Source organism: Microcaecilia unicolor, chromosome 2 (genome assembly GCF_901765095.1).
Source record: "Microcaecilia unicolor chromosome 2, aMicUni1.1, whole genome shotgun sequence".
Taxonomy (NCBI): Eukaryota; Metazoa; Chordata; class Amphibia; order Gymnophiona; family Siphonopidae; genus Microcaecilia; species Microcaecilia unicolor.
This window is the reverse complement of record NC_044032.1, coordinates 525072711-525091748: the sequence shown is the minus strand read 5'-3', so window position 1 is coordinate 525091748 and position 19038 is coordinate 525072711.

The window sequence follows — 19038 nt, the reverse complement described above, 5'->3', positions numbered from 1 at the left end:
GGCTTGCACAAATGAAAAGGTCAACACAAGTAAGACTTATAGCTGGACATGGAATTCACCCTTGCTTAGCTGGCTGGGGGATAGGAGGGAGAAGCGACAGAAGACCGGGCAACCTTGCTACAGCTACCTAGGATCCAAGGGGGCTCCTCAGGTGACCAACTTGCACAGCAGTGCCTATAGGCCCCAGCAGCAATTTATGGAAATGTTAAGTTGCATGATTGTGATACTATGGCCCCGGCTATGGAGGCAACGTGGCTCATGATGTTATCCTACAGTTAATAGTACTATGGTGTTCAGGTTGCAAAATGTTGTGTTGATTAGCCTAGCAAGAATTTTGTTGTATTTACATGACAATTTTCAATTGTTTATGCCAGTGCTGCAGCCATATATGTATAATAAGCTTTTCCCATTCAGAAGAAATAATGGATAGTGATCATTTCTAAAGGGAGCGGGGAAGGGGGGGGAGTGGAGTGGGAAGGATGGGGGAATGAATGATGAGAGTAGTGACTAGTTGACGGCTCACTTCTTCGAGTTAAGTGACTTGTCCAAGATCATAAGAAGCTGTAGTGGAATTTGAACCCTGCATTATTCTACTTCTCTACTCTAATTATGAAAGCCATGATCAAATTACAAAATACATTTCTGTAAATATAATGGCTATCATGATGATCTTGACAGCATCAGGACCACAATCATGTCACCCTTTTGAAGAATGACCTGAAGCCTTCTCTGAGGCTTCCAGGAATGAATTTAATGAGCAACCCTGTTTATCCATTGTATATTTTTTATCCTAAAAATATTGTTTACCTTTCCTCAGTTTCTTTCTGTTCTTATCACAGCCTTCAAAACAAGGGAGAATGAGACATCCTGAAACTAAGGAAGTACTTTAGGTTCATGACCTCTTTAGTGTGCTAAGTTTTAATAAGATAACTTTCTATTCTTCTCCCACAGAACTGTATTGTTGTTGCCAATTAAGAAACTGGACATTGTGCTACTGGAACAAAGTTAAGTTTAGACAGCTCATGCTGTATTTTCTTTTGTCCATGCTACTCCCTGTATCTGAACATAACTCACCTTGAGCTATGACTGAAAAAAGTGTGAGTCAAATACACAATTCCTTCCCTTCCTTTCACTTTACCTTGAAAATATTTAAGGTATATTGGCATAAATGGGGAGGGGGGAAGCTTTCTGTGTGTTTGTAAGACTTCTTCATTTCCTACTATATGGCATTTCATGAGTTATTTGGATCAAGAAAGGGGGGTTAGAAATGTAGCCAAAATAATCTCAGCTATTCTATCAGAACCGCAAATGATTAAACAAAGCTGTATACATTTCAGCCTTTATGAACTATTGTAATGTAGTATGGTTTCTCTTCATAAGGGTTTATAAAATGTAAACCTATCAGGGGCATAATCGAAAGAGAAGGACGCGCATCTTGTGACACAAATCGGGAGATGGACGTCCTTCTCTCATTGTCGCCCAAATCGGCATAATCGAAAGCTGCTTTTGGGCATCCTCAACTGCTTTCCGTTGCAGGGACAACCATTGTTCACGAGGGCATGTTGGCAGTGTACTGAAGGTGGGATGGGGGCGTGCTTAAGAGATGGCCGTCCTCGGCCGATAATGGAAAAAAGAAGGGTGGCCCTGACGAGCATTTGGCCGACTTTACTTGGTCCAATTTTTTTCACGACCAAACCTCGAAAAGATGCCCGAACTGACCAGATGACCACCAGAGGGAATCGGGGATGACCTCCCCTTACTCCCCCAGTGGTCACCAACCCCCCCCCCCCCCCCCCCCCACCACTGAAATAACATTTTTTTTCCAGCCTCTATGCCAGCCTCAAATGTCATACCCAGCTCCATCACAGCAGTATGCAGGTCCCTGGAGCAGTTTTTAGTGGGTGCAGTGCACTTTAGGCAGGCTGACCCAGGCCCATCCCCCCTACCTGTTACACTTGTGGTGGTAAATGTGAGCCCTCCAAAACCCACCCGAAACCCACTGTACCCACATGTAGGAGCCCACCTTCACTCCTTAAGGCTATGGTAGTGGTGTACAGTTGTGGGGAGTGGGGTTTGGGGGGCTCAGCACCCAAGGTAAGGGAGCTATGCACCTGGGAGCAATTTGTGAAGTCCACTGCAGTGCCCCCTAGGGTGCCCGGTTGGTGTCCTTTCATGTGAGAGGGACCAGTGCACTACGAATGCTGGCTCCTCCCACGACCAAATGGCTTGCATTTGGTTGTTTTTGAGATGGGCGTCCTTGGTTTCCATTATCGGCAAAAACTGAGGTCGCCCATCTCTATGGTCGACCATCTCAACATTTAGGTTGACCATCTCTAAGGTCGACCTAAATGTTGAGATTTGGGCGCCCCGACCATATTATCGAAATGAAAGATGGACGCCCATCTTGTTTCAATAATACGGGATGCCCCGCCCCTTCAAGGGGACATCCTCAGAGATGGGCGCCCTTAGAGATGGGCGTCCCCGTTCGAAAATGCCCCTCCATGTGTTTATTTCCCAGCCCTAATTAGAGGTCCTTTGATGTTCAAAGAATCTGCTTGTTAGTATTTTGTTTCATAGGTACTATTATTGAGTATTTTTACAGTAGAATCAAATACATACATTTGTTCAATTAAGGAGCTGTCGGCGTAGAAATGGCCACAAAACAGAGTGGATGAGCCAAGGCAGACAACAGGAGAGTGAATGTTATGGGTTTAACCCTGGATTCTATATAGTGTGACTTGAGTTGCATGTGTAATTCAGGTTGTATTCTGATTAGCGCATGGAACTTGATTATCTTAACAAGCCAATCAGCGCCGATAATTGCCACTTAACATCTGCCTTTTTTCTTTATTCTTTTTAGAATGTACACTTCCTTACAACAATGTTACATAATTTGTAATAATGTTATGACTTGAAAATTAAATATATTTCTGCTGTAAGGAAGTCTTATTAATATTAGTGCAAATGCTGCTTTGACTTACTGTGATATTTTTAGTATATCTTTCCTTCAAAGTACTAAAATGGAAACTTATATATTTGGATAACTCTGAAGATGATTTGGCCATCTTTTCACACTCTAAAGAACCCTTTTATTAAAGGACTAGTAAAAAAAAGCCCATTTCTCATTGAAATGAAACGGGCGCTAGCAAGGTAATCACCTTCTGCCATTAATGTTTTTAAGGGAAGTTCCAGCATCCCCCCTCCCTCCCAATTCCAGGTTCCCCCTCTCTCTCCCTCCCTCCCTCCCTCCCAGTTCCAGGGCCCCCTCCCTCCCTCCCAGTTCCAGGGTCCTCCGTCCCAGTTCCAGGGTCCTCCCTCCCAGTTCCAGGGTCCACCCTCCCTTCTTCCCAGTTCCAGGGTCATCCTCCTTCCCTCCTTCCCCTCCCTTCCAGTTCCAGGCCCCTTCCCTCCGAATTTTAAAAGTCATCCTGACTTACCTCGTCGGGGTTACGGCGGCCGGCAGCAGCGATAAAAAGCATACAGGCTCGGCACTTACTTCAGTTTTCCCTTCTCTGTCTCTCAGCTCTGGCCCTGCCCTCATTCCCTGTTTCTGCAAGGGCAGGACCAGAGCTGAGAGACAGAGAAGGGAAAACTGAAGTAAGTGCCGAGCTTGCATGCTTTTTACTGCGCGAGGTAAGTCAGGAAAACTTTAAAATTCGGAGGGAGGGGGCCTGGAACTGGAAGGGAGAGAGGGAGAGAGGGAGGGAGGGACGACGACCCTGGAACTGGGAGGGAGGGGGGAACCTGGAATTGGGAGGGAGGGAGGGGGACGCTGGACCTGGGAGGGAGGGAGGACGGACGATGACACTGGAATTTGGAGGGAGGGAACGAACTTCCGGTGGGTGAATATTATATGCAACCTTCCCTTCCCTCTGAGGGTGGGGCACTGAGAGCGAGTGCGAGGCCTGTGGTTGGTCCCTTCTCCTTCTGACGTCGCGTTTCTTTCCCTGGCAACTATATACAGTTCCCTCACGGGCGGGGCGATTACGAACCCTACGAACACTACACGGCTTCACTGCCACGCTGCCACAGAGTCAGCATCAGAACGTTGGAGGTGCGAATTATTATATTAGAGGGTAAATATTTAACATGTGGTTAGCACTTGAGAACAGGCTACCGAACAAACATTTTAAAGTATTTTATGGTATTTTGCCTGCTTGCATGTGCTCAAACGTGGTAAGAATTTTTACAAAATATTCTTACAAAATAATTTAGATACAGTGGGCATCTTTGTGTTAGTGCACCACCTTGGGTGAATCTCTTCATAAATGTGGTTAATAAATCCCAATAAATAAACCCAGTAGCGCATTATGATTAGCACACACTAACTAGTTAACGCAAAGTTAAGGTGAGAGAACTTAGCGCCTCTTAAATAGAATTAAATCAGTGACTGATTTGTTTTTATCTTGTCATCAACTGTATTGAATAAACAATTGGATTAAAAATTGGAGTCTGTTCTTGGTAACAAACATCCCCGGGTTTAACACTCTGAACAGACTCAGTGCATAACACTGAATTAAGGAACTTAAGGTCAGAACAGTGAAAAATCACTTCCTCACTGCTATATTATCAGAGGATTCTTCACATGAAAGCCCCAGAGATAAAGATCAGACAGTTGTGTCAGTGAGAGCTAGCATCTGCTTTACAAGACTTTGAATCAGGGGCATAGCTATGGGAGGATCTCAGAGGTCCAGGCCCCCCCCCTCCCAATCTTGGCTCAAGCCCCCCAGTCAGGTGCATAGGCTTTCTTCCATAGGTGCCCGGTATAAGAGGCTTGAGGAGGCTAAACCTCCCCAGCTGCAAATGCAACCCACCTTTGGGGACTTGAGAGGACCTATTTGGAGTTGTCCCCCCCCCCCCCCCCCCCCCACTGGCATCTCACATCTCTCCCATTCCCTTGATCACTGCGGATAGCAGTACTGTAGTGATTACAGCAGTCTGCCATGGAGCATCTGCCTTCCCTGCTACATGTCCCGCCAAAAAGGAAATTGCATCAGAGGAGGCAGGATGTGTAGCAGAGAAGGCCGAGGTTCTGTCACCTGTCAGTCAATCAGTTTCCTATCCATTTCAACATGTGTGGGTCCTAAGTTCAGCCCTCTCAGCTTATTTGTGAGTCTTCTGTGAGGGACCATATTAAATGCTTTGCTGAAATCCAAGTAGATTACTTCTAGCACATGTCCTTCATCCAGTTCTTTGGTCACCCAGTCAAAGAACTGAGGTGGGAATTAAACCCAATTCCCCCAGCTCCCAGGCAGCTGCCCCAACCATTAGGACACTGTTCTAGCCAGAAAAACACTTATTACAAGGGACCCTGATCAATACATAGGCTAGATATGCAACATGATACAGTTCTGGCCTACAACAGTTAGGTTTTGGTTGAAATTGGAAACGTCAGCCAACCTTGCTAATTAGCCTAGCTGCTGTTAATACAGGACAGAGTGCAACACTCAGAACTATTTTGCAACCAAAGTTCTACAAGAGCAGATAGAAAGGGAGGGGAGAGAGAGGGGTGACACAGGAGGTCTATAGGCATAGAGCCCAATTCATGGACCTGACAGATACAATAGGGAGACCATCATGTACCTCTGTGAGCAGCTGCAGGAAGATATGGAGCTCAGAACTTTAGGCACTCAGAACCAGACGTGCTGTCGACGCTAAGTATCCCTGCTAAACAGGACCCTGAAGCAGCAGAGTGAAACGCTGGCCATCATTGGCCTGGGGCATGGAGAGAAGGAACCATTTCAGCACAAGTCCTAAAAGTGCCTCAAAGAGATAAGTGTTTTGCATTTATGGTGAATGCCAGTGATGTCACAGGGCTTTCTTACTGCTTTATTAGTTGGACTTTGTTAGTAAACACAGCACTGATTGAAACATTGAAATTTGAATTAACATTATATTAACAAAAAGAGACATTTAAAAACATTTGTAAAAAGACATTTAGGTGGAAGGTTTTTTGCCAATGATGAAGAGAAGATCTTGTGATCTATTTAACTCTGTAAATCTGTATGATTTTTGAGCTCTTTGAGGTTTTTCCTTCCTTTCAATAATACTTTTTTGAATAATTTCATATTATTAATTCTTGGCCCATCTCAACCTGTTTTTGCTTCTGCCTTGGACAATTCATTAGCCCTTATCCCTCTTTAAAGGTAGGCCATGATTTTACGGTGCTGTCTAATCTATATTCAATCACGTGTAGCTCTCAGACAATTGCCCGGAATACCACAGGATTGAATGCGACTCCAACTTGTAAGACTTCTTGCCCAGTGCAGCTCAGATTACTAAATATCCGCTCTCTACGTACTAAGTCTACACTAATTCATGACGTGTTCTCTTCATATAAACTTGATATTCTATGCATTACAAAAACCTGGTTGTGTGACAGTGAGGAAACCTTTCTTTATCAATGTCTTCCTGTGGAGTTTATAGAATTTCATTGTGCCCAAACTGCTAAGAGGGGAGGGGGCAAGCAGTCTGTCTCCCTTCTTCTTTCTCAGCCACTGAACTTCCCTCTTCTGACTTCCTTTATCCTGAAATATTGTTGATTAATATTACTGCTCCTTACACTTTTACTTTAATGGTCTGTTATCGTCCTCCACCCCCCACCCCCCTTCAACTCTGGGATTCCTTATTCAAACTTTGGATGATGACTCCACATGCTTCTTGAATCTCCTTATTGTGGGAGACTTCAATATTCATGTTGATGAGCCTTCCTCTTCCAAGTCTTCTAATTTCTTGAATTTTCTCTTAGATATACACCTCACCCAGTTAGTCTCTGGTCCAGCTCACATTGCAGAGCATACTCTTGACTTCATTCTCCTACATAATGATCTTTCTGTTCCTTTTTCTTGTTCCCCTATTTGTACCTTTCCTTTACCTTGAATGGATCATTTTCTTCTTCTAGCATCTCTTTTGATCATTGTGGATAATAAGCCAAAACTATGCCTCTTTTTTGCAATAGGTCCCCTTTTGTATCCCAAGATCCTGCCACATGCAAACCATCATTTACCTGTTTACCCAATGACTTTTTAGAGTTATCTCTGGAAGATATGGCTACTTGTTGGAATACATCAGTTGCTACCCAGTTCAGACGACCTGATAGTGCCCATTCTACGGCTATCCTGTGTCGGCCTAGTCCTATTGTGGTCTTACTTTATTAAAACAACAACTGTGCCAGGCTGAGCACCGCTGGAGGAAAAATAAGAGTAACACAAGTCTCCGTACTGAGTTTAACAGTTTAGCCAATCAATTTAATTACAATGTAATACAGTTTATGCTGAACTACCTAAACTTCAGTTGCATCATTTACAAGCTTTACAAAATTCAGCAGCTAGGATGCTTTTCAGAGCTAAATGTTTTGATCCAGTGACTCCACTTCTCATTAGACTCCACTGGTTACCAATATTCTACTATATACAGTTTAAAATTTGTCTCCTATCCCATAAAGTCCTTTACTCTAGGGGCCGCCCTACCTATCTTGCATTGTCATTCCTTATACCCCCTCTTGCAATCATAGATCCTTGGATTCCTATCGTCTGGTTTTACCATCCCCTAAAGAAGCTCACTATGAGTCCACTTGTTCATCTGCCTTTTTCTTTCTGTCTCCAAACAGGGCAATGTGATCCTGTAAAAGCATATCAGGCAGCAGGCAAGCAGCTTCATTTTGAACTCTTTGCAAGTACTGCAGTAATTTGCTTGGAAAACTTATATTTGATATATATATAATTCTAACATTTTAAGCATTGCATTAGTCTGTGAAATGGTGGTTGTATGATTAAATAACACATGTCGTGGGGTATCAAAAAATGGGTTTAAACATCAAAGAATACAAATGAGCATTCTTTGCAGCCCTTGAGACTTGCATATTCAGTGAAAGCCTTGTATCTATTTAAATTCTCAACTTGAATTCATGTTCTTTCACTGGGGCCAATGTATCATTAATCACTGCTCTAAATGAGTCTGGAGAAGAAATCAATACTGCCATACCCTGGGGAAAATACAAAAGTTCCGTTTTATCTGGATTTAACTTAAGATTATTAGCGGTGACCCAGTTCACAATGGCTGAAAGACATTCATTAATGGTTTCAATAACACAATTAGAAAGACCAAGAGCAGAATAAAACCAGTTATAGTCCACAAAATACTAAAGCTTCATACTATAGTTCTTAATGAGCATCTCCAAAGGTCTTAAATTCAACAATAAAGTGGTCATTTTAGAAATGCTATTGACGATTCAAACATGGATATGCTGACATAGCCACATATAAATGGCACCCATGAATAAACCACCATTTTGGAAAGACCATGACTTAATACATGTACATGCCAGTTGTAGCCAGAAATCCCCATGTAGAAAGGAGGCATGTTCGAGGAGGCAAGGTGTGGGTGGTGCTGTACCATGGCAGTATGGAATTTTGTAAAGTACATTGCTGTGCAGGGTAGAACACTTAAACATCTGCATTTACAGCTGCTATAAAGACTTAAAAATGCAGACTAAACGTGGCTTTTTAGACTGCTTGCATTAGCGGTCACTGAAGGAAATCTGAGTCTGATTGTCATTTTGTCTATACTGTATTATCCCACTTGGTAATGTGTTTACCATCCCCCCGCAAACCCTCTGTGCACACCTGTATCCTGTACACCTTCCTGCTCCAACTGTGTGTCCCTCAATATCCGTCTATGAGCTTACCTTTTGGGCCAGATTCAGTAAATAGCATCCAAAGTTAGGTGCCGTTAAGATCCACACTAAGAACCAAATTCCATAAATGGCGTCTAAAAATAGGCGTGCCCAAAAATAGCACTATTCTGTAAACCGCACCTATATTTAGGCGTGGCCATTTACACCACTGAAAAGCTGATGTAAATACATGCACCTAAATGTAGGCACGCTCCCCCGAATTCTATAATCACACGCGTAAATTTGTGGAACGCCCCAAGACGTCTACACTCCTCCCATGACCTTGCCCCCTTTTCAGCTATGCGCATTAGGATTTACATGCACCTCTTTTTTAAAATAGACCTAAAAAGATGTGCGCATAAATTCCAATTATTGCCAATTAGTGCTGATAATTGGTTGCTATCAGCCAAATATCATCACTGAATGGCTCACTATTCAATTAAGGTGCACATGAAAAATTGGCCATGTTACCAATTTAATTCACTCAACTCGCTGCACCTTATATGGAATTTGGGGAAAGTATCAATTCTATAAAGGTCACTTAGCGCTAGGCAACCTTTATAAAATAGTACTTAGCTCAGATTCCCACCCCCAACTTTGGGTGTGAGGACATGCCTGCCGAAACCTGTTGTAAATGCTGGAGCGCAACTAATGTATCATCCCAAGCATCTTAGGAACAATTTACCTGTGGGCTAGTTTTTGCGATTATGCCATTTATGCTCGGATATGGAGGATTTTAAACAAAAAGCAGTAGAAATGACAAACTGATTTAAAGAACGGGGGTATCCTTCTAAAATCATCAAAAGGGCTTATAAATGGGCGTTGGTGTGTATGTTACTATATTCAGATTTAGCATTTAAGATAAAACACATCATTAAGAATTTCTGGCATATATTACAACATCATGAAGCATTTCAAGAACTTCCCTGTTTTGCTTTTTCTCAGGATAAAAATTTGAAGAACAGATTGACTTCATCGTTGTTTGATCGATACTTGCAACAAAGTCCAGCTGAGGAAAATAGACACAAAAAATGTACACATTGTTCGGTCTGCCCTTTTGTTTGGAAGGCAAATCATATTCAGCATCCTGAAACTTATTATACTGAGCAGTTCGTGCTTATTGATTGTGTGGGTACCTTGAAACAGCTGTAGGAAATCATGGTCTGTGATGAGACCCATGAGAGGAATACCTGCCAATAAGCTGAATTTTTTTGTTAAGATACGTCTTCAAAAATGTTTTCACATTTATTAGTTGTCACAGTGTAAAGATGTTTGGTACAGGGGTGTGTCGCTTAAAAAATGAATGTGCAATGAATATATGAATTGGTGGACTAACAATTGACTTTTATAAGCACTGACTTGGTCAGTGATGGTCCAATTACTATTTTGAGAACATTTCACAACATTAGGAGATATATCAGTAAAAACTTGAAACAGTCACTCATCTCATAGCTGGCTACAAAGTTCTGATTGCAGAGAATTTCTATACAGAAAGGTACAACGTGGCACATTTCATCCACTGGAAATTTTTTATAGACATTTGTCACAAAATGCCTAGCCACCCTCCTGGGGTTACCCCGCGGTCATTTAGAGTGTCTATCCCAGCACAGCTCAGGTCCGCCTGCACCTGCCACTTGTGCTCTACACTAGCACCCTCCTCCTACTGACTGGGCCCCAACCGCCTCTGGGCGAGTCTTCCGCTCTCAAATTATCCCCAGTGATTTCTAGATTACTGGGGCCATACTTGCTAGATTCTCACAGTTCCCAGAAAGTACCCAATACACAAACCAGCAGGACTCTTTATCAGTCTAGACAGCAGAGTCAACAAACTGAAAATTATTTTCTAAAATATTGAACCAGGTAACTGAAATATGGATCAATTATAAAACTATCTAAACATTTGATTACTTTCTAAAAAGTACCTGGAAAGATCAGGACATATAGCTGCTCACAAGTTATCAAATGTAACTGTTTACAGGGCCTTAACAAAGAAATCCCTCTCTCTTTTCTTCCTGGCTAAGACTGGGGTGAAAGCCAGTAAAATCCAAATGAAAATGAACTCCTGGGTCAATCAGAGCCCAGAACAACAATCTTTGAAAGTATGCTGCAGACTGCCTTTCCAAAAGGCTTAAACAAAGAAACAGCCTTGGTTCTGCAGCAGCTTCAAAACATATACATGCACCACCTGCTGGCCAAACTACAGAAATACACTTCATGAATTAAGGCAGTTTTACACTTAAAACACACAGTTCTGTCACAATATTATATAGCTGTACTGGAAAAGCACTGGAATCAAGACCCTAAAAGAATTATGGAGAATGAAGAAGTTATGATCAATGGCTATCCCTATTCCAACCAATAAAAAGCTAGATATGAGGAAACCGGACATAGTGGTAAAAAAGAAAAACTGTAGAATGGCACTGATCATAGAGGTGTCAGTCCCGACTGATTACTCTGTGAATTGTGTATAGAGAGAAAAGTTCTTCAAGTACCAAGAAATGTTGTCTAAGACCAAGAAAATATGGCAGAAAGATAAGAAATATTTCCCATCATTTTGGGTGCCATAGGATTGATTAAAAACTTTCCAAGCATAAGAGCATAAGAATAGCCATACTGGGTCAGACTAATGGTCCATCTAGCCCAGTATCCTGCTTCCAGCAGTGGCCAATCCAGGTCACAAGTACCTGACAGAAACCCAATTAGTAGCAACATTCTATGCTACCAAACCCCAGGGCAAGCAGTGGCTTCCCCATGTCCACCTCAATAACTGACTATGGACTTTTCCTCCAGGAACTTTTCCAACCTTTTTTTAGACTCAGATACACTAACCACATCCTCTGGCAATGAGGTCCAGAACGCAACTATTCTTTAAGTGAAAAAATATTTGCTCCTATTTGTTTTAAAAGTATTTCCATGTAACTTCATTGAGTGTCCCCTGGTCTTTGACTTTTTGAAAGAGGGAAAAGGAAAGGGAATGGGACTTGATATACCGCCTTTCTGCAGTTTTTGCAACTACATTCAAAGTAGTTTACGTGGAGGGGCATAATGGAACGCGAACGCCCATCTCCATGGACGTTTATCTCCGAGGACAGGTACGCAAAGGGGTGGGCCAGACCGTATTTTCGAAAAAGATGGGTGTCCATCTTTTGTTTCGATAATACCGTTTGTGCCGGGTAAATGCATCGCATTTGGGCGGATTTGAGCTGGGCGGTATCGGTTTTCAGCGATAGTGGAAACAGAAGGTGCCCAGCTCAAAAACGAACAAATCCAAGGCATTTGGTTACGGGAGGGGCCAGGATTCATAGTGCACTGGTCCCCCTCACATGCCAGGACACCAACCGTGCACCCTAAGGGGCACTTGTAACAATTAAAAAAAATATTAAAATACCTCCCAAGTCCATAGCTCCTTTACCTTGGGTGCTGAGCCCCCCAAATTCCCCCCAAAACCCACTGCCCACAACTCTACACCATTACCATAGCACTTATGGCTGAAGGGGGGCACCTAGATGTGGGTACAGTGGGTTTTGGGGGTGGTTTGGAGTGCTCCCATTTATCAGCACAAGTGTAATATGTGGGGGTGGGATGGGCCTGGGTTCACCTGGCTGAAGTCCACTGCACCCACTAACATCTGCTCCAGTAACCTGCATACTGCTGTGATGGAGCTGGGTATGACATTTGAGGCTGGCATACAGGCTGGAAAAAAAAGTTTTTAAAGTTCTTTTTTTTTTGTGGGAGGGGGTTAGTGACCACTGGGGGAGTCAGGGGAGGTCATCCCTGATTCCCTCCGGTGGTCATCTGGGCAGTTGGGGCACTTTTGGGACTTGTTCATGAGAAAAAGGGTCCAAAAAAGTGACCCAAATTCTCACTTCTGGCACCCTTCTTTTTTCCATTATCGGCCGAGCGCGCCCCTCTCTCCTCGGCCAATAAACACGCCCCAGTCCCACCTTCACCACGCCTCTGACACGCCCCCGTCAACTTTGTCCGTTCCCGCGACAGACTGCAGTTGGAGGAGCCCAAAATCGGCTTTTGATTATACCGATTTGGGCGCCCATGAGAGAAAGGTGCCCATATCCCGATTTGGGTCGAAATATGGGCATCTTTCTCTTTCAAAAATAAGCTGGATAGTATATGCAGGTACTTATTTCTACCTGGGGAAATGGAGAGTTAAGTGACTTGCCCAGAGTGACAAGGAGCTACAGTGGGAATCTAACCCAGTGAAAAATCAATTCACTTTTACCCGTTCTACTCCACTCAGGATTTTGTAGACCTCAATGATATCCCCCCTCAGCCACCTCTTTTCCAAGCTGAAGAGGTCTAACCTCTTTAGCCTTTCTTCATATGGGAGGAGTGCCATCCTCTTTATCATTTTGGTCGCTCTTCTTTGAACCTTTTCTAATTCCACTATATCTTTTTTGAGATACGAGCGATCAGAATTGAATGCAATACTCAAGGTGAGGAGCGATACAGAGACATTATAATATTCTTGGTCTACACATGTTACATCTTAGTAACTCCAGAAGGAAGCTCTCTTTGGCCCAATGCAAGTACTATGGTGAGTATTCACAGTAAATTTGAGACACTGATATCATAATCCACATACCCCAACTTAGGAATTAATTCCTTACTGTCATGGTATGCGCAAAATTAACCCATTTGGAGACATTACTTCCTCAAGAAACCATGCACAAGCATTTTCATTGAAGTTACATGAGTATACTTAAACAAACAGTACATACAGTGCTCTTCATTCAATTATACTCTATATATTCTCCTTATGTAATCTTGCCACATATGAAGTACCTTGTTTCCACTTCCCCCTTCTTCAAATTTCCATCAACCACACCCCTAAAAACCCCAACTGTAACAAGGTTCTAGGCTACTGGATGGGTGGCATAGCTCTCAGATGAGCTCCATAACACATCCAGCAATCTAGCACAGCATGCAACTCCATAGACGTTGGCAAAACACCATGGAGCCCTGTTGTACACTGGACTGTGCTGGCTGTGGCTGTGATAGTAACGTGAATAGTAACATAGTAAATGACGACAGATAAAGACCTGTACGGTCCATCCAGTCTGCCCAACAAGATAAACTCATTTCACATGGTATATGATACTGTATACCCGAGTTTGATTTGTCCTTGCCATTCTCAGGGCACAGACCATAGAAGTCTGCCCACCATCACCATCAGGACTAATTTGCAACATCCGTAAAATCCGCCCCTTTCTTTCCGAGCACTCTACCAAAACCCTCATCCACACCCTTGTCACCTCTCGTTTAGACTACTGCAATCTGCTTCTTGCTGGCCTCCCACTTAGTCACCTCTCCCCTCTCCAGTCGGTTCAAAACTCTGCTGCCCGTCTCATCTTCCGCCAGGGTCGCTTTACTCATACTACCCCTCTCCTCAAGACCCTTCACTGGCTCCCTATCCGTTTTCGCATCCTGTTCAAACTTCTTCTACTAACCTATAAATGTATTCACTCTGCTGCTCCCCAGTATCTCTCCACACTCGTCCTTCCCTACACCCCTTCCCGTGCACTCCGCTCCATGGATAAATCCTTCTTATCTGTTCCCTTCTCCACTACTGCCAACTCCAGACTTCGCGCCTTGTGTCTCGCTGCACCCTACGCCTGGAATAAACTTCCTGAGCCCCTACGTCTTGCCCCATCCTTGGCCACCTTTAAATCTAGACTGAAAGCCCATCTCTTTAACATTGCTTTTGACTCGTAACCACTTGTAACCACTCGCCTCCACCTACCCTCCTCTCTTCCTTCACGTTCACATTAATTGATTTGATTTGCTTACTTTATTTATTTTTTGTCTATTAGATTGTAAGCTCTTTGAGCAGGGACTGTCTTTCTTCTATGTTTGTGCAGCGCTGCGTATGCCTTGTAGCGCTATAGAAATGCTAAATAGTAGTAGTAGTAGTAGACTAATGTCAGGAAGTATTTTTTCACGAAGAGGGTGGTGGATATGTGGAATGCCCTTTGAATGGGCTGTGTCGACATTGCCATGCAGCAGCCACCAGCATGCTTTAATAAACAGGGGGGGGGGGGAGTGAGTCCAGAAGCAGCCCGACAGTCTTCTACCTGAGGCAAGGGTATGGTCTGCCACCCCCCTGTTTCTGCCCTGCCTCCCCTCCCATCTGACATCTCCCCCTTCCTTCCTTCCTTCCTTCCTTCCCCAAATTTACCTTCTTTTCTGGCTTTCCAAAAGTTGGGGCAGCAGCGGTTCCCATACGCTGCCCTGCCGCCAATCACGGCCCCTTCTCTCTACTGCATCCCACCCCACCTCCAAGAAAACAGGAAGTATGTCAGATAGACAGGCCATAAGAGAAAAGGGGTCAGCAGCAGGGTAGTATATGGGAACCGCTGCTTCCCTGACTTTTGGAAAGCAAGAAAAAAAGGTAAATTCATGAAAGGAAGGGTGGGGGACAATGCCCGAGCAGGACAGGTGTGAGGGTGGATACTGCTCCAAAAGAGTGCCGCCTGAGGCCCCCACCTAATGGCAGGGCCGCCACTGACTGAGTCAGCTCTACAACTGGTGGCTGACCAAAAATTAAAGCTGCTTTTCCCTTTCTACCTCCATCTCCCTCCACCTTGATAATAATGCTTCTCCTCACTAACATTACAATAGTAGTCAGCGATTAAAGAATTCTGTTTAAATAAATAAATAAATTTCTGACGCCTCTTTTGAAATCTTTAGTCCGGTGGGGGAGAACAGGGCACACCGAACTGGTCCACACAAGACACCACAATTGCTAAGGCCGGCTCTGATTATCTGAATACATCTATGTGTTGAGCAAGTTTTTCAAAGCTCCACTTCTGCCTAGAACCCCTATGGGCATGCCTTTGGAAATTACTCCCTCTAGATTTTAAACTACAGCCAATAGAAGGAAGTGATATCATCATTATGGTAACAACACCTAAAGGAGTGCCAGAAAACTGTCAGAAGGAGAAATGAAATGCCAAAATAATAAGGAATAAGATAACAGGAGGAACAATAACACTGGCTGAAGATATTACAGTTGTGTGCCGTCAACATTTTTATTTCATTTTGATTTTTCATTTACTTTTTTTTGTGGGGTTCATTTCATTTGTGATTTATTTTGTTTCATTTTGTTTGCCTGAGAGAAAAAAAATAAACCAAGAAAAAAGAAAATGAGACAAAATGAGGTCAGGTCCAGGGCAGGATGGGCCCTTTAGTGGATCTTAGGCAAAAAGGTGTTTTGGGCCCCCATCATACTACATATACATTGTAAAACTCCCACAACCATGGCCCTGTATGATTCTGATTGAAGAGGAAAAGCAGCAGAGATGAAAGCAGCAGTTACGCAGCATTGCTCACTGACTTTTCCTGCTGACTGGAGATCACTGCACAGAGGATGGGGAGAATGGCAGACTTCTGTGGGCAGCAGTGACTCTCCCCATGCCTACTCTTCTTTTTGTCAGCAGCTAAAATTTGCCGTGGCAGCAGGGGCGTAGCCAGACCTCGCCGGGAGGGGGGGCCAGAGCCCGAGGTGGGGGCACTGTTTAGCGGCCCCCCCCCCGCTGCCTCCCCAGCCACCGCCACCACATTGGACCCCCCCCTGCCGACGACCCCCTTGAACCCCCCTCCTGCCACCAACCCTCCCTCGCCGTCGCCGCCTGCCCCGCCACCGCCGCATCAGATACCTTGTTTGCTGGCGGGGGTCCCTGAACCCCGCCAGCTGATGAGAGTCCTTCTTCAGTACCTGAGTAGCGCCTTTGTTCGAAGAAGTTCATGGTGCGATCAGCTGTTTCTAACGCCTTACGTCCTGCACCATGCATGTAGCCCCGCCAGCAAACAAGGTATCTGATGCGGCGGTGGGGCAGGCGGCGGCGGAAGGGAGGGTTGGTGGCGGGAGGGGGGGTTCAAGGGGATTGTCGGCAGGGGTGCCAGGGCCAAATCTACGGGGGCCCAGGCCCCCTCAGGCCCCACGTAGCTACGCCACTGCGTGGCAGCCTCCGAAACAGGAGCTACCACATTACCTAGTTCCAAGAGGGAGACTTTTTGACCAGTCCTGGTTTTGAACTTACATTTCAAAGCAGTGTGGTATTCATAGCTCCTGTTTCTACCCATTGAAATCAGTGCTGCAAGTCCCATAATGCATCAGGCTTGTAAAAATCCAAGACTGGCCCAAAATCTCCTTCCTAGAGCTGAGTAAGTTGGCAAACTCTGCTAAACATTTGGGTCCTAGGCACATGGCTAATTTGCCTATATCTTAATCTTGCGGCAAGATTAAGTCCTTCTGCCAGACACACCTGGCCAACCCATGTTATCAAATTATTCCTTTCTTCTGTACCTTTCTGGATCCCCCTCCAGGTCCTCTCACATCCTAACAACATTCAGGGCCAGCGCAAGGTTATTGGGCCCTCTGTGCTAACCTTCCTCACCACAACCTACCTCCTACCAGCTCAACAAGATTCTGGAATCGGCAAAAAGGCAACACACAATGGAGCAGATAGCTTAATTTACTTCCCCTGAATTACTTACACCAACATTTCTCCTGCAGTTTAGCTCCTATGCTTAATAGCATATTAGTTTCTTCTGCCACACAGGGCCAGTTTCATGATATGACCTGCAAGGTTATAGAATGTTGGAGTTCATATCACAAAATTAACCCTGTGGTGCACAAAAAACTGTGCTAGTAAGTGTCCTTTTACCTGCTGGCCCTGGAGACTGAGCTGCTGTGGGAAACGCTGGGACAGGATCTCCGGGAGAGGGAGAGAATTTAAATCTTCCTCACTACCTGCTACCTTTATGCTACTCCCAGAATCCAGGTTTTCTAGGTAGTTGCCTAGTTTGCCTAATGGAGACACCAGTACTGACTGAATCCCTCCATCTTTTACCCATGTCTCTGGGGTTTCACAGAACATTAGTTATCCTCTGGAGTTTCTGTCTCACCTGTGCATATGTCAAAGTGGTGCCAGCTGACCCAAGGTCAGTGCCATTTTGGATTACGGATCATACTTCAAAATGTTGTTGGTTTTGGGTCAGCTGGCACAATTTTGAAATACAGCTCCAAAGGGGCAAACATGACTGGGAATTGCTCCTGGCCCACAAAACTCCAGGGATGTCAGTAATATTGTTGGAATTGGTTTTTCTTTTTAGCAGTAGAGACAGGGTCCAGGATTGACTTCAATTTGAAAATGAAATGAAAACAAGCAAATATTGTCTTTTTTGTTCTTTTATCACAATGAAAGCAAGAGAAATAAGAAATTTCATTGACATTTCCTTTTTTGCATTCCTGAACATTACTGGGCCATGTGCAAATAAGGAAGGCCCTTTATTAAAAGAGATACTTTCACGTCAATTAAAAGGTATGAACAGATGATGTCCAACGTGTTTCACCATCATAATGCCTGTATCAGGGGAAGGATGTACATAATTTTTGTGACATAAAACACACCTGGTACACAGTACTTTAAAAGCCAATAATTTACCAACAGATTCTGAATTAATTGGATTATTTATTTTGGGGTCCTTTTACCAAGCTGTGTGGAAAAGGGCCCTGTGCTACCAGTGGAGGCCGTTATTCCCACGTGCCAGGGCCCTTTTTACCGCTGTGAGTAAAAAAGCCCCCAGCACACATGACCATGCAGTAAGAGAATGCTTATCACATGGCTATGCTGCCAGGATCCTTTACCACCACCCATTGAGATGGCAGTAAGGGCTTCCATGCTAACCCGGCGGTAACCAGGCAGCGTGTGGTGATGCCCGATTATTGCCAGGTTATTTATCACCACGCAAGCCATTTCCAGGGGTTTTCTTTTTCCCCCGGAAAAGGCATGCGCTCATGGCAGGACTACTGCCAGCAGCCATGTTGGGCCAACGGTAGTCCCAGAAGATCAAGTGGTAAGCCCGCGTTGGGCTTACTGCTGCTCTGTAAAAGGGCCCCTGCAGCAAGAAATTGTACAATCTAACAGTGCAGGGATTCCATTCATTTTTAATCAAACTTGGTAGCAGGTACCTACCACAGAGGCAACAGCACTCCAGATCAGTGGCATGAAGATTCAAAAAGAGAGGCAAAGGGCACTAAAAGTGACTGTGAGGGGGCTAAATAGCACCAAAATTGGCGGGAAGATGCCAAAGCAATAGGAATGGCGTAAAGTGGCACTAGCATAAGTATGAAAACCCCAAATCTTCTGAGTATTCAGCAAAGCACCAAAAAGATTATGTTTAGGGTCAAAGCAGTGTGAGGAAATAGGCCCATTAGAGGTTTGCTCTGGAGAATTGGATAACAAGAACCTACTTTCTGTTACATTGCCAGAAAAATCACATGAAAAGCCCAGGGCAGCCTCATACTCCATTAGGGTCACAGAAAACAAAATTTTAAAATTCTC